This window comes from Cornus florida, unplaced genomic scaffold (genome assembly GCF_030987335.1).
Source record: "Cornus florida cultivar Cherokee Brave unplaced genomic scaffold, ASM3098733v1 CherokeeBrave_3.0.0_Hap2_Chr05, whole genome shotgun sequence".
NCBI lineage: Eukaryota > Viridiplantae > Streptophyta > Magnoliopsida > Cornales > Cornaceae > Cornus > Cornus florida.
The window spans coordinates 37,524,403-37,549,769 of NW_026775575.1; the positions used below are offsets into that span (position 1 = coordinate 37,524,403).

Below are 25,367 nucleotides of genomic sequence, written 5' to 3' on the forward strand. Positions count from 1 at the left end.
GATAATAGTCATGTAAATATATATATATATATATATATATATATATATATATGTAATGTTGTAGATGCATGTATGTGGGTGATCTGTGAAGGACCGAAGGAGTTTTTATGAGTTTTATGTGGTAGTCCTATGCTTGAGCTAGTTAAAAAGAAACAGACTGATGTAAAGAGACAGTCCTAGCATGATGACCTAGGATTGATGATGGGTTATGCTTATAAAATAGATATTAAAGAATATGTAATGGGATTGTAATTGATGATAATTTGTGGAAAGATATATATATCTTTGTGGGTGCCTATATAGACATATGTAGCTGTCAATGCAAGCTTTAGAGGCTGTGAAGGGAATAATACATAAATGTATCACATAGTTGTAACGACCCATTCCACCACATGGTATGATATTGTCCGCTTTGGGCCTAAGCCTGCATGGTTTTGTTCTTGGATTTCACCCCAAAAGGCCTCATACTAATTGGAGATGACACACTTACATATAAGCACTTCACCTTTCCTCTACCCAGGCGATGTGGGACTGTGCACCCGTAACTCTCCCCACGGCACACCCGCCCACAGGGTCATCACAATCCACCCCCCTTGGAGGCCCGACATCCCCGTCGGCACAAATGGTATCAGAGCCTGACCCAGCCGAAAGTGTGCCGATAGGGACGTTAGGCCTCCAAGGGGGGTGGATTGTGATGACCCTGTGGGCGGGTGTGCCGTGGGGCGAGTTACGGGTGCACAGTCCCACATCGCCTAGGTAGAGAAAAGGTGAAGTGTTTATATGTAAGTCCCACATCGCCTGGGCGGGTGCGAGAGATACTGATAGGTTATCACATTGGCGAGTTACGGGTACACAGTCCCACATCGCCTGGGTAGAGGGAAGGTGAAGTTCTTATATGTAGGTGTGTCACTCCAATTGGTATGAGGCCTTTTGGGATAAAACCCAAGAGCAAAACCGTGCGGGCTCAGGCCCAAAGCGGACAATATCATACCATGTGGTGGAGTGGGTCGTTACATAGTTGTAAAGCTTTACTATTATAAATGATGAGATTGCTCCTCTACACATGTGACTATGACACTGGATAAGAGATGGGAGCAAAGAAAAATTGTGTAGCAATCATATATATATATATATATATATTATTATGCCGTCAAAGTAAAAGTTGATGGTTCTATGCAAGCAGCAGGCATTTGTAAGTATGCGTGCTATTTGTAAATGAGAGCATCTCCAATACTCTTTCATTTTGGGCTATTAAACTCAAAATTTGAGAGAGGTGTACAAAGTGGGCTCTCCAATGGGCTTTCATTTGAGCTCTCAAATTTTGAGAATGCCAAATTTTCTCGCAGATATAGAAGCTGCCAAAATTTTTGGCAAGTCTTCTCTCTCTCTGTATGACGCCGTTTAGAACGGTTTCTATCTCTGTCCATTACTTTGTGTTGCCCTGTTGTGTCTCTCTCCCTCTCATCTGCAACCACCTCTCTCTCCCTCTCATCTGCAACGACAGCGACGATGACCGAGTAAATTCTCAGATCTATATTTTCTCTTCCCTTCTCATCCTCATATATATATGTATGTATATATATATATATATATCTTCTCATATCTGTAAATTTTATTAAAAAACTCAAAATTTTTGTAAATTTTGATGAATCTTTGAGATTTTTGTACACACTTAAAAAGGATTTAGTTTGCAAAACAAGAATTACAGACCTTAATTAGTTGACTAAGAAAAAAAATTAAAACAAAACCATACATACAAGTTAGCAGTTGTAGAGAGAGAGGGGGCAAGCTTGAAAGTTGAGAGACAACGGCTGAAGCTTGCGAACGGCGAACCCGAATTGGAACAGCGGGCGATGGAAACTGAAATATATGGGTTTTGAACTTCTGATTCTTGTTGATTTTGTAGTTTGCAGTTACACAGAGAGAGGGGGGGGTGGGGGGGAGGGGCAATTTCAGAGTTGAGAACGAGAATAGAGATAGAGGCGATTTGGGAGGCTAATTTGCCCTAAAAGTATATATATATTTTTAATAATAATATAATCAAATATATATAATATACATATATATATATATATATATATATATATAATATGAATTTTCGAACAAGAAAAAAAAATTTATATAAAAAAAAATTATATAATAATATAATCAAATATATAAATTTATACATATATATATTGCTTTGGGTCCTTCTTTTTAATTAGGTTTAATTTTAGTTTCCTTCTAATATTTACAACTTGACTTGGAATGTGCCTAATATTAATATTACTGATACAAATATGAATGGTGGGAATGGTAGTTCAAAAAGAATGGTGGTTGTGTCAAAAAATAGCATTTTGTATGAAATGCACCATTGGAGCAGAATTACTAAAATGTAGCATTTTTACACTGTAGCACCTGTTAAAATATAAATTTGGCAGGCGAAAATGACTTTTAGCATTGGAGATGCTCTGATAATGTCAAATTATAGTAGTCTGATAGTGTAAAAGCGAGAAATTTTGAGCCTTAAAAATGAAATGAAGAGTAGCTTTAGAATTGCTTGTAACTATAAGGCTGTGGTGCGTAGCAGTGCAGAAGACAAAGTAGGCTACGCATTGATGTAAAGGAAGGTAAATAAATTCGCGGTGGGGTTTTATATATATATATATATATTTTTTTTTTGAACATTGAGAGACAATGAAATTGAACTTGCAGCGTTCTATTAATGTGGTTTATTTGAATAAAAGTAAAAGAAATATTATATTGATGACTTTGGAACAACATTTGTTTAGCAGAAGCTCTCTAAAAGGTGTCATTTTAATATTTTTACAGAGGAGAATCATCGAGAACTTTCTTATAGATCTGATTGTTAACATTTCAGATATCAAAGTTCTCAAGTTAAATAGTCGTATTTAAGGTTACGGTAAAGTAAAAGCATGGGTTGTAACGTGTTAGAACACAAGTTCAGCTAAAGGAATTTGAAAATTTGAATAATCACCAGCAAGAAAATCGCCGGGTCATCGACCAACAGGTTTAAAATTGATAACTTTAATTGACAAGTTTTGTTGACAAAATGGTAGAATGAAATCGAAGTGCCTCAGGGACAAACTAGTTGCCCGAAATCGACCGGCCACGTTATCACCGGAGCTCGACGGGTTGGTTCGTCGAGGATTTTAAATTGGCAGGTCGTTAAGAAATTGGCGTGAATTTGACGGGCCTCGCCATCGACAGGCTTCGTCTTCCACGGAACCAGTTGCATAACATCGATGGGTTGTGAGATGTGGACAATCAAGTAGTGTGATGGGGGCATCAAATCATTTAGATGCGGACGGGCTCAGCAAAGACAACCGGCAAACAAGAAAGTGGCAGCGCAGAAGGCAAACGATGATCGAGGAGTAGCATTTTGTCGGTGACGGCGATCGACGAACCGTCTGTCGGTGACAACAAAAAGGTGACGGCGAACAGCGAAACCTGTCTATCCAGACTAGTCATGCGCATCAGCTACCCAATCGACGAGCGTGGTAGGTTCGATGAAATCGATGGGTTGTCATTGTTTGGAAAACAGTTTGAACGATTTGCAGGAGATCGACCGGCGTTTGACAAAGGCAATCCAAAGGGGTCATCGTGAACACTGGTGGGAAGAAATCGACCGGTGTTGGCGATTTTGGAAGAGGGTGTATGAAATTGACTGAGCCTTGTAGTACACAATCGACGGGCCTCATCATCGGTGGGCTTCGTCATCGTCGGGTAGGTAGCCTAAAATCAAGGGTTTTGTCGACAAAAGTAATGGAAAATCGATGGTTGTCGACCAATATGAGTCTGCAATTGACAGGTGCTGTCGACAAAAGGTGGATGAAAACGACGGGCCTCATCGTGGATACTGTGCACAAAATCAACCGGCGTCGCTGACAGGACGTTCACCTGCGGGTGGGTATTGAGACAATTGCATGAACAACGGAAGGAAATCGACCGGCGTCTACAGATGGAACGGTTGCACAACGGGGTCGACGTTCGGAAGAAACGATAGCGTGAGATCGATGAGTGGGGTCGTCGACGGTTGCATGAAATCGACAAGCCCTTGTCGATTAAAACTGGTTGCATGACATCGATGGGCGTTGGCATTTGGCAAACTAGTATCATGAGATCGACGGGTTGATCGTCAATCCAAACGTTAACGAAAGCGATAGGTCGTTGCCGGACGAGCCCATCTAAAAAAATGTGTTTATTTTGCAAATTCGTGTATGTAATACTTTGAACAGTGTTGATTTCTAGGTATGCAACACAATGGGATTATGACATTGATATTTGGTGAAGCACCGGATAGAGGAATATGCAGTCACAGCTGGTTGTGAGAACCACCAGTCATCGACCAAACTGGTAACTAGTAGCCTGAAATCAACGAGTTTTGTTGACGAGAATCGGTGCGTGAAACCGAAAGGTTGTTGCAGGAGAACAACGGGTTGGTTCGCAGACAAGGCCATCATTGAGTGCACAAAATCAATAGGCCTTGTTGACACCAAATCAACTAGTGTGGTCATCGTTGACAGTTGTTTTAATGAGATCAACAAGTGGGTGTCGTCGTGGAGACGGTTGCATGAATTTGATAATTTTCAAACACTTAGTCATCGATTAGTTTGAAATGTGAAAGAATATAACAGTTGAATGAGATATCCATTAAATGAAAAAGGTCACCAAATACATATGTGGTCGATATATACATTTGTGCATATATATGTATGGTTATACATATACAATTATAAAATAGCGCGTGGATTTTAGTTTAGTAATAAAAAAAAATGATGTAGAGCTTGTGGATAAAGATATTTGTAGATAAGGATGTCAGCTAGCGCTATATATATATATATAGATAGTCTTGGTAAATGTGCAAAAATATGGTATCAAAATATCTTTTTACTTTGGATGCTTTATTGCCTAATTTTTAGGCTTTATTGTACTGTCAAAGAGAAAAACTGCAGGAGTCCAGCTAAGAGTTTGTTTTATACCAAAGTAAAGATAAGAGAACAATATATCTCGGCAAAATGAAGAAAGCAATAAATATATACGTATATGCATATATATTTATATATGCATGCATTTATTTCAAGCAGATTAGCAAGAAGAACGAATAGCTGGTGTAGAACACAAGTAAGCCAATTGATTGAACATCTGAGTTGGGCCATTGATTTCTTTGCAGAGTCACCAGATGTAAGTGATTTTGACATGTAAGTGGTGTGCAAAATGAAATAAATGACGCAAAAGAAAATCAATTGGTAAAGTTATTCTTTGGAGACCACATCAACAGATAGCAAGCATATAATTAATCATGTTGATTTGAAAGCAGCAAATGAATTGGGGAAAATATCACCAGTTTAGAGCAGTAGCGTGTCTGCAAATGAGTTTTCCATGTCGGTGAGTGCAAATTTGTAGTACGAAATAGCAGATCTACAGAGGGCTTATGTGCTCTTCCATATCCACAAAGGACTCTTCCCATGGTTTATACGAGAATACCTCCCCAATGAAATCGCCAAATGTAGGTATCTAATTTTTAGGTGGATTTCAAATCATCACAAAATAACAAATAGTGAGGTAAATCTTGTAACATTATAGAATTCGAGGTGGAAGCCCAAGCAAACAAGAGAGAGAGAGAAGGATGGCAGTGTATATGGAAAACACCATTAACTCCTTGATCCATCTTTTAAGGGTTGTGTAGAGAATCCATTTGAGAGAGAGAGAGCTTAGAGCTCTCTGTCTCTGTCTAGGAGGAATTTTCTTTCTTTTTTTGTCTGCCCCCTTCTGGCCTTAGGTCATTTTTTTTAATAGGCCAAGTGAGGGTGGGTGATGTCATTGATGACATCACATGTGGCCTATTAACAAAATAATTAAAAGAGATTAATTTCTCAAATAATTATAAAGTAATGTTAAATAAGATGGAGTCAAATGCTCGGCAGTCAAAATGGTATTGCTCTCTCTCTCTGCAAGTCAGGCCGAGTGTCGACACTCGGCGAACCTTGGACTTCAGCCATCAAACCAAAACCTCCTCAGATCCCAAAGAATCCTGAGTCCTGCTCCCAACTCAGGTCTTCGTTCTTCTATTCGAAGCATGTAAATGTCGTGGCAACTTTGACTGTTGACCAAGTTATGTGGGCCATCGTTACTGATATGGTGTAACTCGTTGACCGTTTTGACCAAGCTGTGTGGGCCATTATTGATGATGTGACATTTACCATGTGGATTCAAAATATAAGTTTCAACAATTTTCTAATTTCTTTTATCCACTCAGCTATTTTTCTCTGTACATTCATTTCTTCAATCACTTAACAAATGTATATATATATATAAGAGTTTCACCGCCTTCACCCACGGCCAAATATTTCAGCGCAGTCGCTGCTTCTCTCTCCACATTAGAATGTTGATAACAGATTTGGGTTTGAGTTAGTAGGGAGCAGGTGGGTCTTAAATTGTTATATGTTTCGTTCAGTATCTTAGAATCATTAGCAGACTCCTCCCATCCTGCTACGACGTACGTGAACATCATATATATATATATATATATATATATATATATATATATATATATATATACTTCTCGTTATATTAATTGTATATTAAAATTATACAATCATTTTTTCTAACTTTATACTTAATAAAATTAGATAAAATGTATTTAAGAAAACATTATTTAAAAACATTTTTAATCCAACATATTTAATTATTTTATTTTTCTATTGATTTTGGTTATACTTTCAATCTTCCAAACATGTTTTGTTCTTATATTTATTAGAACAATATACATTACCAAACATGTTCTACCATGTTTTTGTTCCATGATTCGGTAGAGCAAACTTGGAACACCAAACATGTTTTGTTCTCATTTTAGAACATCACACTACAAAACACTTGTTCTGTTCTAGGCTAGAGCAGTACACTACATCACACTACACTTCCCAAACGGGCCCTTAGTATCATGCCTCTCAAAGCCTCTTATATAGGCCGTATAATGGGCCCATGGACTCAAACGAAGATAACCCAAATTTGATTTCTACTTCTTCGCATACACCAGTGACCTGGTTATCTTCTTCTTGGTGTTGGAAGCTGCCCTTTCTCCTTATACCAGGTCACCGGCGGCGACCTGGTTTGATCTCCATAGACGGCGACCCGGTTGCCATAATAGAGACCCAGAGTAAGATCATTGCGGTTAATACGATTTTTTGGGTGAACCCAAATTCATCAATGTTAGATGATTAGGATTTGTAGTGAGAGAAAGGAAAGTGAAATTCGCAGTGAGGGAAAGGGGGTAAAATTATATTTTCAAACATTTTTAACAGTGTCATTAACGGAAAAGACATTTGGGATCTGAGTGATACATTTTTAACAGTGTCATTAACAGAAAAGACATTTGGGATCTGAGTGATAATAATTGTCGAAAGGTGTTTCTATGTAATATTTTTGCCAAACTTAAGAGAGTGTTAGTAAAATTAACCTTATCTAAATAGTCCTTATAGGTACAGTCTAGGCCGTTTATGCAAGTTCAACAAAAATTCAAGATTGCGATAATCAATTTCCGATTCCCACTCCAATTAACCATGGACCGGCAATCTCGGCCCAATAATTGAGTCCTTGTCCTCGCCAGGTGACCCACAAAATAACAAATTATTTAAGAAGGATTTTGCTTTTCCTTTTTTTTTTTTGGAAAGTATATTTGATCCATTGATATACGGAAGAAAGGATGGATATAAAAGACGAGCTACTATCCCCATCTACAGTAGTGACGACATCACTACTAGTATTCTATCTATATCTCTGTTACTTTGAGAGTTACTTTATGAAACTTTTTTTTATAGTGAGGGTAAATGTTTTGAGTGAGGGGCCATTTTTGGCGAACTTGTATTGTTTCTTGAAGTTTATAGGGCATATCTATTATTATTATGGGTTCAAAATTTTTTAATTAAGTTGTTTTTTAGTCAAATTAATTATTTATATTTCTTCTAAATTTGTTTAATTTTTCATTATTCATAGGAATTTTTGTATTTAATGGAATTGCTGATGAATGTTAAAGTTGTTTTGAAACTAGTTAGTGGGTAATTTATGTTAAAAGGTTAAGCCCCTCCTCATTCAATTTTCTGGCAAAGGATCCTTTCATATATATATATACACACGCACACACATATGCATGTATAATTAGACATGAGTTGTTAGTTTATAAAATTCTTAAATTTAACTTTTAATTAATTCGTCCTAACTGCTCTAATGCTGGTGTACGAAAATGTGAATCAGGATATTTTGAAGTTGGTAATTACAAATGGTATGCTAATCAAGTCTTCTAGCAATTATTGTATTGCATTCAATTTGAATAACCATTTATTGGAGGCTTGCTTAAGCTTCGTCTTGGATTGAGGGATTTTGAGAGATAAAAAAAGAAAAAAAGAGAAGGACAGTGAATAATGTGTTTGGATAAGAAGAATATGATAGAAAAGAAAAAATTAGGAAGGATCTGGGGGGATAGCTATCGTTGCAAGTCCCTCTAACTAAATCCCTCCAAATTTGACAAGATTTGAAAGGAAAGGAAATCAACTCAAGTAATTTTTTTATAAAGACAAAACTAGCTTTCAAAATTCTGTACACACAATTTTTGTTACATTGAAGTCCTAGCTCAATCCTAATAACAGAACACAATATTAGGGCAAATCAGATTCGGTGCTTCTCTAGCTCCTCTTCTCTTGCTTCTCTCGAAAATTGGTTTCCAAGATCCGTTATAATAAATAAATATTTTTCAATACAAATTAACACTTACAAGTATATATAATTTCAAACTAATTTTGGTTTGATCTTTTCTTTTCTTTTTTTATTTTCATTCCCTGAAAACAATTTTCTCCTTTTTTTTATATCAGGAGATTATTACTCTCCCTTAAATTTGAGGATAAATATCTCTCTATCTCTTGAGATGAGTGAATTAAAAATCCATTCTAAAATTAAGAGATGGTTTTACACAAACTCACGCATTCGAAAACGCGTTCGAAAGAAACCAAGTGTATGTAGTATGCAAACTATTCATAAATGACCAAGTACATGACAAACATTTGGAAAAATCAAGTAATAATTCTTGTCATCACTTATCTAACTTTAATTTAAGACTTTTCTTCTCCCTTTTATTAGATATATAATTATTTGTGTTTTCTTCTGCAGTTCACAAATGGTTCGGCCATGGCGATAGTTCGGAATGTTTAAATTTTGTGACACTAGATAATTTTAATGATCCATCAAACGATTACTTAGTGGATGATATTTTCATTGCGGAAGTAAAATTTTGGCTTATATATGAAGAGTTTCTTATAACATTAAGGGCTACTTAATGGATGATACTTTTGTTAATTACATAAGGCAAAGAGTTTGTTTTAAATAATAATTTTTAGTTTGAATTTACAATTTAAATTCCAACTTTGTTATTTATACATGGTTTACATTTTTATATATTAGGGTGGCAAAATTGTTCAAGAACCATCAGCCCGTCCATATCCGCCCACTTTTTAGTGGTTATGGGTGAACCATATTTAATTTGAGGGTCAAGATGGGTTGGGTAATTTTTAACCACTAAATTTGATGGTTAAGATGGACTAATATTTCACCCATAACGTAATAAACACACAACACATAATCTATTTTATATTGCACTCAACTCATTTCTCTCTTTAAAATTCACTCACTCACAATCCTCTCTCACTCTAAATTTGTCTCTCATCAATCCCTTCTTTTTAATTTTCTCTCTCTAAAAATTTTTTCTAAAACAAATAATTTTAAAAAATTAAAAATAATTTAAAAAAATTTAAAATTAAAAATAAAAAAAACCTTTCGAAAAAAAAATTTAAAAATAAAAATAATTAATTTTTTTTTAAAAAAATTAAATAATTAAAAAAATTTTAAAATAAATAAAAAAATTTAAAATTAAAAAAAAATTAAAAATTAAAAATAAATATAAAAAATTAAAAATAATTAACAAATTTTAAAAATTAAAAAAATATTTTACATCCAAACAAATAGAGCCTGGGTATTAATTAAAGTAAAATTGTAGAATTTGAGTTTTTTTTTTAATTTGTGGAAGAGAGATCATAATCTATTCACAATACACACACACACACACATATATATATATCTATGTATGTAAACGAAAAAAAAAAAAAAGAATTGATGGATTCGTCACTTTGAAAGGAAAAAAAAAAACTTGCGGGATAGATTATTTTCCTTCCTTGTTTTTTTCCTTCTTCCTATTCTTTATTTTCTTTGTTTATATATATATATATATAAATCATTAGAAGAAAATAGAAAAAAGTGAAAAGGAAAGAATAAATATTTCTTTAATTTTTTCGGACATTATAATTTTTTTATTTTTATTTTTATTTTGTTCATTTTTCAGGCGTTAGACTGAAGCTGTGATATATGTGTGCGTGTGTCTGGACACATATGAAACAAGTGAAAAGAAAGAATCCATGTTCAGTCACCCAAATCTGATCTCACCAATAAGCAGCTCTTCGCCGATACTGGATCAAGTACGTACCATACATATATTATACGTACATAATCTATACACACATATATGTTGCTCCTTTGATCACACACACATATATATATATTCTTTTATAAAAAAAATTAAAAAATTACTTATCCTCCCATTACTAAATTTTCATTATTTTTCTGAAAGTATAAAAAAAATTTAAAAAATAATAATTAATGGATCCACGGGTCATAACGGGTTGACCATATCCATTTTTAACCTGTTCTGAATGAGTTAAATATGGGTCTTGACCCATATTAACCCGTCCATTTTCAACATAACCCAAACTCGACCCAACCCGCCCATTTGTTACCCCTATTGTATATTAATTTATTCTATTGACAAAAGGGCATTATAGTTTATTTTAAGTCTCGAGGGAGATATTGGCACCAAATCAATAGTACACATGAATTTTTTTACACTATATCGATAATAGAGGGGAATTTTTTTTTACACTTAACCCATATATTTACACTGAAATAACCACTAATATATTTACATCATCAATTACAATCAATGGCTTGGTAAGCAAGTTTGTTATCTTAGAAAGGAAACAGTAAATTACCTACATACCCCTCTAAATTATGAAAAGACATTCTTGACACATTATGCCAAATAGATTCTTTTTTCATGGACCAAAATTGTCCTTTTCAAATATTAGTTTTGTTATATAATTAGGCAGTTATAAGAATATTTAATTTAAATACTAATTGAATTTAATTGAAGTCTTTGGTCTCTTTCCATATTATCCTAGCGGCAAAGTGGTGTTGGACTTTCCATAAAAAAATGTGACGGAATAACTTGCACCAACAATCGTCTCACATTTGTTGTTTTTCACGTCATTCTCCTTATATTTATCTTTCTTTAATTTTCTCTAGTAAATTTGTGATTAGCGCATGGGAACTCCTTCAAACTAACTTTAACAGATTGTGTAGATTCTTTCAAAATTATAACATGTAAGTCATGTTGGGTTGAAAGATGAGTTGTCGACTCAAACTCAAGCTATCTCAAACATAAACAAGCAAAGTAAAAAGTCTTTTGTGAGGGTTTGATTCGAGCTTAAGTTGAACTCAAGCACTCTATTGTTTGATTGAGTTAGGATCAAACATACCGTTATTGTTTAATTAAGTTATGATCAATTTTTAAGTGCATTTCATAAAACAAGTTAAATATGAACAAAGCCAAACTTAACTTATCATAATCGTGAGTATGAAAGAATATTCAGCTTGAGGCTGAGGGTTTAGAATTTACAAATTGAAGAGTTTTTAGAAAATTTAGAGAAGGTTATTTCCAAAAATTTACTAATTTTAGGGTTTAGCCTTTGAGGAGTCATTTTATAGAAAATCATGAATCGTAATTGTACTTTAACATAGTTTTGTTTTATGATGCACCGTTGTTGATTTGGACTTCTTAATTTTCATTTTTTGTTGTCTTGGGCTCCTGGTCCTTGGGCCTCTGCCTTTGGGCTGTGTGATTAACCAATAAAGAGAAAGGGACTTGCCATTAACCAATAAAATAACACGGCCATGATTATTATTATTATTAATTTTCTTTTGTTCTTTTTGCATTGAACCAATAAAGCTTACCTTATCATGTTGAAAGACTTAGCATATTTTATGATATCTATTTTTATTTAATAATTTAGTAAAAATGTAATTTGAAGACTTTTTTAACTAATTATAATGACTTAAAATTCATTAATGTCATTACTTTTGTTAAATGATCTTTAAAATTTTAATAAAAAATAGTAAAAATTCAACTTTATCTATCCAATCGTTACCTGCCCATGTAGCCATTTTTATGCAATGTCCAGGCCAATGGGACTCTCTGCAACTCCCACTTCAAGAATCTCTGTTGTTCTTATTGCTCTCTGTTGTTACATTTTTGCTCTATATTTGGATGTTACGGATGGTTAAGACTGGTGCTGAAGGATCCAAGCGATTTGATTTTTCTCAAGTTTGGAAACCACCTTGGAAGGGAATGGAGCTTTGTACTGTGGTTATGCAACTTTTAAGTCGCCGAGGAGGGGAGGTTTTCAGTGTTTCTAAGGGAATCATTGGGTGCTTGTTTGATAAGGTTTATGCCCTCTTCATATATGCTCCCAAGGCAAAGATGGTGCACTTTTTTACCGCTTTCAATTGGGCGTGGCCGTTTCCCTTTCGGAAGATAGAGTACTGTGTTAATTGCCGCTACTGTCAAGCTCTCAATTGCTGACTTCAAATCTGCTATGCTTGTTTCTGTTGTCTGGATAGTATCCTTGCAATTGCAGAGGATGGATGATGTTGTTTTGTTTTTGTATGGTTGTGTTTTGTGGTCTTGGTTGTTGTAGATGCCTTAGGACTTCTGTTACCAAGAAAAAGAAAAAAAAAAAACAAAAAAAATTGTCACTGCAAACCGTGGGCTGGCCTACTGGTCCATTTGAATGGCATAAACAAAATTCTCTAGCCCAGTAATGGTAGGGATTTGCGTCCTTGTCCTGGGCCGCTAGGTGATCACAATTTTTTTTTTAGAAAGTCTTCTTTAAACTAGGATTAGTATTTAGAAACCAATGCTTAATTCTCTATAAAAAGATACACATAGAGAGCTCATTAGTGTGGATACTAGTGATTAAAAGAGATTTGTTCAATTGATATGGAAGAAAGGATGAATATAAACGACAAGAGCTATCATCCCATCCTCAATTCTGGTGGCGACGACATGACTACTGGTATTCTATCCTTATCTTTGTTAATATATATTTGTTAATTTGGCGAACTTGTGGTATTCTATCCCTATCTTTGTTAATCGCATTATCATGCAAATTAAAACTTTTTTTTTTTTTTGACTTTCTTGTGGCAAATTTAACTCGCACTCATTTGTTAATACACTTACACTCTTGGCTTATCACTGCACTATAATTGTAGTATTTGTCCAAAGAGCATTACTATTTGGGCTGAAATAGTCTTAAACCAGAGAAATTATTACATAGTTGTGCAATTATTTATCTTAGCTAGTCATTAATTAATAATTGACATTTAAGAAAAATATTGATTAAAAGTTATGCAAAAGTGACATAGTTAGTGACATTTAAGGAAAAAAATTCATTAAAACCCATGCAAAAGTGACATATTTACTGGGATAATAATTGGTGATTGATCCCGAACCAATGATCCCAATACCATATAATAATTTATCTTCAAATGGATGATCAATGGGTCGTGTGGAGCCATTACTATTAAGTTGGATTTGACACTCTCATATTACGATATTTCAATTTAAATACTGTTATCAAAACTTGCCTTAAATTATGAAAAATCAATCATGTCACACATCATCAATGCGTCAAAATTAATTTTTTTATGATCCCAAACCTCCTACTAATTTCATATTAATTTCTTTACACATTCTGTCCCCTAAAAACATTGGCCTCTAAAGAATTTTTTGATTCCATTTGTGTGGACACATTTTATTGTATTTCATTTGGCTTTGCTTAATAGGCGGGACTTTTGTCGTTGGTAGTTACTAAAAAAACCTAGGGAAGGGACATTGACCTTGAGATGATCAGGGCAACAATATCAGGAAGACCACTCTCTCTTCTCTCTTCTCAATTTATCTGTATGTGTCATGGAGGTAGGATACTGAATTCTTGTGTGCCATGGCCTGCTCACGCTGTTGATCATGGTATCATTATTCTGCCGTCATCGGCCCATCTTTCAGGGGACTTTCATCGAACACATTCACTACTTCATCACTTTTGGTGCTTACCATTATCTCCGGTATTATGCATAAACTATCTTAAATTACACCTAGTATATATTTACATACCCTCTCTCTCTCCATTCTCCAATTTCATTTCTTATTCTTTGATTAATTTCATACTATACATTTATTATAGGAGATTTGTTGGGCTTGTCCTCGGCTCTAAAGGCATCAATGCACTCCTTTCCCTCAAGCATTACTGCTGCGATCGACCCAACCCTATCTTACAGGTTTCACTTTCTTACATTTTGTCATGCATACATATGTGTAATATATATATATATACACTGTATCTACTTAAGTCACCACATAAGTCCAGTGACAGACCAGAGAATTGTATGAGAGGAGGCGGACGCATTTATAGTTGGGTATTATTAAAAATTGAGTGGGGACGTTTTTAAGATTGTAACAAAAATTATATGTATTTTTGTAAATAAAAGAATGGGGGCGGCTGCCCCCACTGATCCCTTAATAGGTCCGTCCCTGCACATAACCCAAAAGTTAGTGAGATGATTGGTTTCGATTTTTCGTGCCCTTTTTTTTTTTTTTTTTTGGGGTACTTTTTGGGTTAATTTGGACAGCTAGGGTTCACCTGTTAGTTGTCCTGCTGGGTCATTTTTTCTCTTGAAAATTGATTTTATCACCATTTTGTATTTGACATAAGATTAGGGACAACTGCATGGTGTATTGTTAAAATGCTCAGCTTGTTAGGCAGTTGAGAGCAGTCACTTTGTGCAAATAATGCCAAATATCAGGTCCCAGGGACCACACTGGATAAATGAACTTATGACCCTTTGTTGGACATAAGATTGTAAATTGAGCTCATCTACAGACAATGAAGCCGATTGTGTAAGCCACAAAAACTTTAGAATTGCATAAACACTTCCACACCCTTAAAAGGGCTTCCTATTCCTTTCATTCTATGTATTCAACACAATGCTAAGTAGAGCTGGCATCCACAACTTGCTTGCCTTCCTCTAAACATGGCTACCTTTCCAACTTCCAGACGGGATACTGAGGCATCATCTTCACCAATCCAAAGAGAGAAAAGAACACACCGTAATTACCTCACAACTGCACTAATGAAACAGAAAGTTACTCACACTTTTCTCTATCCCTTTACACATACGACCTATTTACATGGATTTAGGTTTGTCTATCAGGTGCTTGTGTGTGTCCAAGTGTTGGTGCTCCTTAAATCCCAATTTTTAAGATACAAAAAATTGACTTGAAATATGTCTAATACAGGTTTCCTTTTCTTAAAAGAAATTGGGTTGGCATGCTGTTAATAATTTATATCACTTCTTTTGTTGTAGATCATATATCTGGCAATTAATGGAGCTTATTATTACATTATTGCGAAGACATGCTTTTGCTATATTCCTGGGTATTATCTAAGTGGAGTTCATAGGTACAACATCAACCACTGCATATATTAACTCCCTCACACTTTGTAAGGTTCTCTTCTATTAAATATCTTTTTGAATCTCATTGGACGCCGTATCTTCTTGCAGGTACACAAGCTTTTTGGCGGTTGGTGTGGGTATTCTACTCTTTCTGTTGGTTTGCTTTTCTGATCCAGGAACTGTGAATGCTGAGAATGTTTCTCAATATCTTTCTGCCTATCCTTACGATAATATCATCTTTTTGGAGAAAGAATGTTCAACTTGCAAGATTTTAAAGTGAGTTCATGGGTTTGCTAGTAAGAATATTTAAAATTCACCCTTATAATATACCCTGATGGGATTTACCAGTTGATTCAGACCTGCTAGGTCCAAGCACTGCAGAATATGTGATCGGTGTGTTGCTCGGTTTGACCATCATTGCGGATGGATGGTTCGCTTTTTCTTACTCCATTCTTTTTGTTTGTGTGGAATTAGATTTTTAGGTGGTGTATATTTAACATTTTCTTTTTCTCCTCAAAGTTCTGTATTTTTTTCATTTGCTACAGAATAATTGCATAGGGGAGCGAAACACCCGATACTTCATGGCTTTTCTTCTTTGGTAAGATTTATCACTGTTAGCAGCAATTGTTATATTTCAAGTTAGCAAAATGGGTATTAATTGGATCTACTGACTTGCCCTTTGTGTACTTCTGTTCTTATGCTTAAAAAATGATCCATATTTAGGACTTTAATTTTTTATTTTTTTAACAAATGGATCCACTTATTTTTAATCTAATGTTAAAACTAGCATAGTAATTGTAATTTGTAACAGTAATGAATGGGTCACCAAACAAGGTTTTAAACATCAACTTCAGGTTGCCTATGCATCCCCATTAGTTGAAATATTTTGTGAAAACGGAAGGGGAAAAACTGAATGTAGGATTTTAGATATCAGTTTTTAAATAAAGTTTGTCAATGTGGAATTTCCAATTTTGGACTTCACAATTGTGGAGGGTGTAAACCCAATCCGCAAGTGCGCATTTGGTGTTTGCACCATCTAACCGAATTGTTTGGTCCTCTCCACCTTTGAGTAATACAGCAATATGCTGCATCCATTTTGATCCTTATATCTATTTGTAGTAAGTGTTTCTTTAGTGTTATGCAGGCATCTCCTTCTTTGTTTATATGGAACAGTAGGCATCGGGTTTCTTATTGCTGGTCGGTTGAAAGAATTAAAAGTTATATACATTCTAACAGGTGCATTTTATTTGTATATAACATCTTGTAGTTGGCGGCTGAGTAGCCTATGAGAGCTGAAAAATGGATGTTTATTTCCTTAGTTTCTCTTTGCAGTTTATTATGGCATTGAAAATTCATTCCATAGTTTGGCTCCGCATGTTGTACAGGTGAGTACTCTATTTAGCTTTCTGCCAAAGACTATTTTTTTTTTCATGTGGCCTATAGTATTTTGTTTGGAAGAATGAATTTCTGATGGCCTTTCCATGTTTTGGACTTATGTAACATATTGTTCATCTCCTTGTAAAATTTCTGAACAATATATTTCAATGGAAAATTGGTTTTTTTTTGGCATATTTGATGTTATGTGAGTTTCAAAATGATGGGAACATGTTACTTCAAGAAGATAACTCATGGGAAAAACGTCATTTAAAATGTTTTAATCATGTATTGTGTCACGAGGAACTTGTAGTAGTGTCTCTTTACTTCCTCACTACAGCATCTCTTGCCTCTTGCTGAGATTCATCCGCCCACTTTTCCCTTGTCTCAATTTCATATAATTTAGTTCTTCTGCCTGTCCTAGTTTCTCATGTTATTCTCTTTAATCTTACTTAGAACAGGATGAATGAAGTGGTTGTTCAGGAGTGTTCTCAACTAACACCTGAATAGTTGCTGCTCATGCCATTGATGTAAAAGAATATGTTGAAGACTCGATAACCCATTCTAGATGTAGGACAAAACCTTAAGTAAGGAGAACTAGGGCTACCTACAATCAAATAATGGTGGGCTAGGATTTTTATATATAGGATTTTTGGATGAGCTGGTAAGATCAATGGTTAGAAATGGTATAAGGATTAATTTGGCCGTGGTTTAAGGCTAATTTGGGTTTGAGTCGTTTGACATAAAAAAAATTAAAAAAAATATAAAAAAAATTGGAGAAGAGCTTCTCAGTAATTGGGTAGCAGCAAAAATAAAGGTTTAGGAACAGAAAGTTGGGTAATAGGATTAGGATTACATGATAAAGCACAAAGGTTTTGGCAATTAGATTAGGGTGACTAAAGGGCTGGTTGTGGCTATCTACTATGCATAGTAGTGTTGGAAATTGAAGTTAAGAAGAAAGAGAAGGTTATACTTTGAAATTTGAATCTCACTGAGGCTTTCAGGAGCCCCACTGAAGAGTGAGAGAATCTCACCCCCTAATTCAACAGTTCTTGTCTTTGAAAAATCATAGTCAACACAAGTACCCCTTTTTACAAAATATCTGATTTTGTTGATTGAGATTTTCTAAAATTACGCTTAATTTGGAAAAATTAGCGAAGTACCCATATTTATGAAATATCTTATTTTTCCGCTTACACAGTCAGGAAAAACCTAATATTTTTTCCCCATCAGTTCAGCTGTAAACCACGTAGGATTTGTCTTTCTTTCTTTCTTCTTTTCTTCCTTTCTTTTTCTTTTTCTTTTTTTCTTTTTTTTTTAAAAAAAATTCTTTCTTTCCACTTCATATACTTGTTGATTCTTATCAAGTCCCCCCCCCTCACCCGCACTCGAAGGAACTCGACTTCTACAAGTTAGTTTCTTGATAACATGCACAGTTTATTATGACTGTCATACTATTTCCTCAAGTGTTCAAGATAATTGAGGGTGATAATGTATCTTGAACACTTAAGGAAATATCTTGACCTAAATTGGTCTCTGTTGTAGTTTCCTTTCTAAAGTAATTTCTTAGTGGTTGACACTTGACACACCAGCTTGTGTACATTTTAACTTAATACTTATTCTTTTTTAAATAAGAATAATGATAATTTTTTCTTTCTTTCTTTCTTTCTTTCTTTCCTTCTTACATATATATATTTTTTAACATTGCTTGAATACAAATTTCTGTTTGGAATTGCTGGAAAGCAAATCAGTTGGTATGGTCAAAACCATTCCTTTCCCTCAGTGTCAAAAAATACACAATGGTGGAAGCATTCGTCTGTTGGTACTTTAGGGTGTATGCATTATTGCTTTGTCCATGGACTAATTATTTCTAGTTATTATTTTTCTTTGCAATATCCAATTTTCATCATCGCAATTTACTTCAAGATTGTTGAATGCTTCATCCCCTCAGAACTTTTATCTTAATGGTTTTCTGGCTTGTAACAGTGGTTGATGGGTTTCTACGACACTCAAATACTACTTATGTTGTTTCTGGCCGCAGTTTCTTTGATACTAGCTGTTTTCTTTGGGTTTCATGTTAACCTCTGTCTCAAAAATATTACCACGAATGAGGTCTATTTCACTTATCCTTCGTTATTTTAAAAATTGATTTATTCCACGCGTCTTTTAAATTTTTTTTAAGAGCACAATATAGTGAACTTGCGATAGATTAGTCATGCTGTTCAAAATATTTGGCTTCTTTTCTGCATTGAAATCCATTTGTTCGATTCCCTTTTTCTTTATCTGATGTTTCTTAAACTAGTCTGTGGTCCTGTAACTGCTTGTACATCAAGTCAGTACTAAACTCTAAAATTTATACTCACTTTCTGAAACTACAGACTATGAAGTGGGAAGACTACTTTAGCTGGCAGAGGAAGGTAAATGAGACAACGGCAAGCACTGCAGCGCCCAAAGCGAGTTTTAGTGGATTGAACCCTGAAAAGAAGCCTCGGGTTAGCAAATGGAAGGGCTGCTGTAGGAGATCCCACCTGGAGGATGTGGAGGCTGTGAAGAATGTTTACAATAAAGGATCCTGGCACAATCTTAATGAGATCATCTTCCCACTCTCGACAAGATCATCATTTTCGCAAATGAAATCAAAATCGGGCTAAGAGTAGCTGTCCATGTGTTTGACAGGGATTTCGTCTGAGCATCAAGTGCTCTCTGTAACCTGTTCTCATGATCCTCAATCTTGCATGGCCGGCAGATGGTGTTAAAAATCGGAAGCCTTTAACCTGTTTACTCCTCATCTTTGAGGTAATTTGTGACCAGGCCCGTGCTGCCTGAAAATGTGCTTGCATGGGGAAACCTCTGTGTAAATGCTCCCATATTTCATGCTCGAGTTTTAGTTCGAATGCAAAGATGTAGAGTAGTAGTCATCTTGATGTATGTATATATATAGTAACTATATATGTTGTGAAGTGGGAGTCTAGCTAAAGCAGAAAATGTGGGCTGTCATGTTACATTTGCTCGCTCTCTTTTGTAGATGTTCTGTAAAAATTAGACTGATTGGCATTTATAGTGGTGAATGATTCACTGAGCCAACATTGATCCCTTTGGTGACTTGACTATACTCTCGAATGGTTATTTCGCATTATTCCGTAAAAAATACTCGTATGTGTTATGTTTAGTGGTATAAAATTGTTATTTCAGAATTAAAATTAAGATAAAATTAATTTAAAGTTGATCTATTAGCGATCCTTCTACAGGGTTCGAGGCTAAGTCTGAAGTCGATAGCTGTTGAACGGGAAATTGCAAAGTGAGAGACATTCAGCAGATTGAGTCTTGGTAACGAAGAGAGTGTAGCGTGTCGAGAGGGTTTGAAAGGTTTTAGAATATTGGATAGAAGATTTTAGAAAAGTATAAAACTTTTAAAGGTTATTGAAAATTTACGTAGAAACTTTATGCTAATATTTATATAAGAAATTCTGGAAGGTAGACAGGATTGTCTATAAATAGAAGATGGTAAATATAAGAAGACAAATAATTCAAAAACAGCTAAATGTTCATAAAACCACTATGGCATTCTCAATATTATCAAACCAATCATAGTTGGCACCATTGGTCTAGTTCTCTGTAAAATACTACAATCGACAAGTTGATGCATAATATGGAAATTGATTAGGGAATGTTCAGCTGAAAGAGAATGAATTGGAAACCCTAGAAAGGTTATTGTAAGTCATCTAATGGGAAACAGAACGACGTTGTCTTAATCAATATTGTAGTATAGAAGACACAGTGTGCTAGATGTACATTAAATTACTACACGAAATACTGTTAAATTCTAAAAATATATTTATATTAAATGGTTTTTTATTTTTTTTTAGCCACCTGGCTACTGGGATACGCATTTAACGGTTATAGTTTTCACTTTGAATTAAATTTGATAAGGGCCCCAAGAGCAAATTACTCTAATTTATTTTGTTGGGCTTAAACTAATATTAGCAGGGCACGTGACAGCACACGGAGTCCGTCGTGTACGGCCTTGCCTTTCAGAGGGGTGATATGACAAAACTGTTGTTTTATGTACAACCTATCTACCAAAATGCCAATAAGAGGAAAGATGAGATAGGCACACAGTGGCACGTGCAAACTCCTGCTGCCAGTTTCAACTTTTAGGGGGAGGACAGTACTGTACTTTCCTTTCGATTTGTGACGTTTGTAGTTTTAGAGTATGTATGTGACAAATTCTATCATGGAGTAATTAAATTTAGAAAATGATATAATTGTATTTTTTTTTTACCGACTACGATCTGGGAATTAGTGATCGAGAGATAAAGAAAAAGTTTTGCTGTTTTTAAAATTTGAAAAGAGTTTTTGTTAATTTATTTTTAATTAAAGTAATTACAAAATTGCTAGGTTTTTGTAACATTGCTTATAGGGGTAGTTGTTTTGTGGGATTGGTAAATTGTTTGAACTCTCAATCAAGAGAACACAAATTTGAATCTTGATACGAATTGAAAGCTTCAAATGGACGCTTATAATTGGTTTGTCTTGGGGTGTTTATCAACTTAAGACTGTTTCTTATGTAGGCTAGTTTTTTAAATAGAAGGTCAAATGTTTAAATCTGTGAAGGGGCATGTGAATGTCTGAGTTTATTCAATTAATTAATAAATTAATTTTTTAAAAGAATTAATAATCATACGGTTCTACTATAGTTCAATACCTCCTCAGTCTTCAAATTAAAATGCTGATGAAACTAAAAAAAAAGGTTGATATTTAAGTTCAGGATAAAGTAAGTCTTTGAGTGAGATAGAGATTTAAGTCTAACGACAACATGGATGAATAGGGGTGTAAATTATTTGTGAAGAAATAAGATATATATATTTATTGTTGGGTTGAGGACAATAAACATTTTTATGGTATGTATATATGACATATAACTCTTTACATGGTTTTAAAAGTTCATAATCTTTACTTTTGAAGCGAACAAGAGTTGTCAGTGGAGGGATTAAAAGACTAAAATGCACTTATGTAACTGATTTAAAAAGTTAAAAAAAACTAAGTAAATGTAAAATGACTGAAATGCCAAGAGAAAATGTGATATATATATATATATATATATATATAAGGTATAACGAGTATTTTGTGGATAGCGAAATGGTGTTTTAGTAATTTTCTAACTTAAAATAGTTCTAAAAGGTCATTTTCTGACATTAAGCCATTATTTGTCACATTTTTCAACATTATCGGGGTTATATAACCAAAATAAAGAATATAGATATTATTTGTCCAAAAAATAAATATTAGGGATATTTTTCTCACTTTGTCCTTTCTTCTTCGTCTTCTTCTTATTATTATTTTTTATCTTATCTCATTTTTAAAACAGTAGCGCTATAGGGGTACATCAGGCCTTTTAAATTAGAAATTAGAAGTGTGAGGATTTAATCTCCTTGGACGCAAAGTGAACCAGCGAATTTCTTGTGAAAAAAAAAAAAAAAAAAAACAACTTAAGGACTGCTTAGTTTACTGAAAACAATCTTTAAAAATTCACAAAACAAAAATTTATTTTTAAAAAATTATAAAAACATGTATTTTGTATTATTGAGTTTTCATAATTCGGAACCAAGCAAGACCTACTTTCAGTGTGTTTGGATTGATAGGGTTAAAAAAAAAAAAAAAAAAAAAGGAAGATAGTATTAGTTAGGAGAGAAAAGAAAAGAAAATAAATGATACTAATAATTTCTATATGTGGTTGGATAGATAGGAGAGAAAAGAAAAAAAATGATAGCTATTCTTGTTTGGATAAAATAAAGGAGAGAAAAGAAAAGAAAAGATAGTGACTAAATTACTGTCCTATCCTTTCAGAAAAAAAAATATAATTATTATTCTTGTTTGGGACATAAATGGAATAATTTTTGTGTATATTAATTTGTGAAGGGTATTTTTGGTATTCCTAATTAATCACTTACTCCACTATCATTTCTCTCCCTATCTTTTCAAATTGGGTTAATTTCACTAACACTCCTTCAAGTTTGCCCGAATATCACCTTCAAATATATGTCGAAAATAATTATCACTAACTTTGGCTCTGTTTTTCACTCACACCCCAACCGTTAGTGGAACAAATTTGACACGATATAAAATGACTTAAATACCCTTTGAATTTGTCAAAACAATCTTCAACCTAAATAATTAAATTAAAAGACTAAAATACCCCTAAAAATTTGTAAATTTACAAATTACATATAAAGATATACACATATATATAGATACACACAAACATAGATACACACAGAGCATCTGCCATCGCCATCGTCGTCGCCACTACTGCCCACACAACTCCAGCCCATCACCAATATATATACACACAAACATAGATACAAACAGAGCATCCGTCATCACCGCCACCCACACAATCCCAGCCCATCACCAATATATATACACATAGACATAGATATACACCACAGAGCACCCGTCATTGCTATCGTTGCCACCATTGCCCACACAATCCCAACCCATCACCAGTTGCCGTGGCCTTCACCCATACAATCCAAATCCTAACCCATCACCATCCGTCGCAGCCACCACCCACACCATCACCAATCGTTACGCCACCACCCACACAATCCCAATCCCAACCCATCACCAATCGTCGCCGCCACCACAACCACCACTGCCCTAACCCATCACCAATCTCATTGCCATAATCTGCAAGACTCATTAAACTCTTATTTCAGCATCTTCAACTCTAGTTTAAGAATCTCGCTTTCTTGGCCGCCGAAGTCTATGACACCTTTCGGTTTTATGTCTACCCAAATATTGTTTTTATTATATGTCGCTCGAATCTGCAAAACCCATCCACCGCCATCACAACCACCTCTGTTTGCTATAATTATGCAACAAAGATTGATATGGTAATTTGATATGGATTGATATGGTAAACTATAACTTCTTTTCCTCTGTTTGCTATAATTATGGAGGCGTGGAGGGACGAGAGAGAGAGACAGAGAGAGAGGCGAGTGTGTGGGTCACTAGGTTGTGGTGGTTGGTGTGTGAAATAATAAGGGGGTATATATAGTAATATGATAAGGACAATACTTGCATCTAACCCAGGTTGGATGAAGTTTATCTAACCTGGGTACGTGGCACAATCAGGGCATGACAAGTGTCCATTACACTATTCAACTTAAGTTGGATAATACCCAACTTAAATGGGTTTGACCCGACAGAACAAATTTTTTTTTTGTTTTTTCAGAAGATCGCTCCCTACCTCGTATCTTTCCGTCGCTGCCACCACCACCACCATTCTTGACCTCCTTTCTCTTTCTTTTATCTCTCACCCAGCCAACAAACCCATCTAACGCCATCTTTCTTTCACTCACCTAACCAGTGAACCCAATTAAAAAAAAAAAAAAAAAAACCTATTTCATCATTAATCTTTCTCACCCCCAAAACCAGTAAACCCTTATACAGATATATATATATATATATATATATACACCACAACCAATACCGGCGAGCTGTCGGCGCAAGAAATGGCGTCCTGGCAGTTACAGGAGATGACGGCGGCAGGGCAGACGACCTACCATGGTGACGAGATACCGGACGACGACGGCAAGGTTGATTGGTAACTCGTCCTGACCCAATGGAGCGCCGCTACTGGGAATTTAGCCAATTCCGCCGTCAAATCAAAAGACGATGATGGCTGATTCGTTCTTCGATTTGGGGATTTCGGTGATGAATCAATAGCACAAAATGGAGTCTAAACCTAACCCTAGATTCTGACAACTGTGTGATCTAAACGGAGAGAGAAAGCTCGCAGGGATGCCGATTGTGGGTGGTGCAGGGAAGGGGTGGAGATGGTTGTTTCGTATGGTGGGTGAGCAGTGGTGGAGGGGCCGATTGTGGGTGGTGGTAGGAGGTTAGAGAGATGAGAGGACCGACGGTGGCGGTAGTCATGGTCGGCCACCAACCCTACACCCAAATCGAAGCCATCGCCGTCGGCAATGAGGTCTTCGTCAATTTGGCCGTGGCTCTACCTCGCTGCCGAGTCAACTCATCTCCAACAGCCACCAATCCAACACCACTCGCTCTATCCTTTCCATACTCTTCTTAGGCCACCTCGGCGACAACAGATTACACCGCCGACCTCAACGCCGGTTGCTTCTTCGCCAATAGCCACCAAATGAGAATCGGATCTGAGGGAAGATGGAGGAGTTGACTCGACAGCGAGGCAAGAGAACGGGTAATATCGGAAAATTGACGGGCAATATTCAACAGAATTTTATATTATTTATGACATGTGTCATGACTTGAACGGGCCATGTACCCAGGTTGGACAA

At 35.2% G+C, this 25,367-nt stretch overlaps 1 pseudogene; it reads left to right on the plus strand.

Annotated features, from left to right (window-relative positions):
• The first annotated feature begins 14,128 nt into the window (after positions 1-14,128).
• LOC132310111 (probable protein S-acyltransferase 17) lies at positions 14,129-20,047 on the plus strand (annotated as a pseudogene).
• The last annotated feature ends 5,320 nt before the right edge of the window (positions 20,048-25,367 follow it).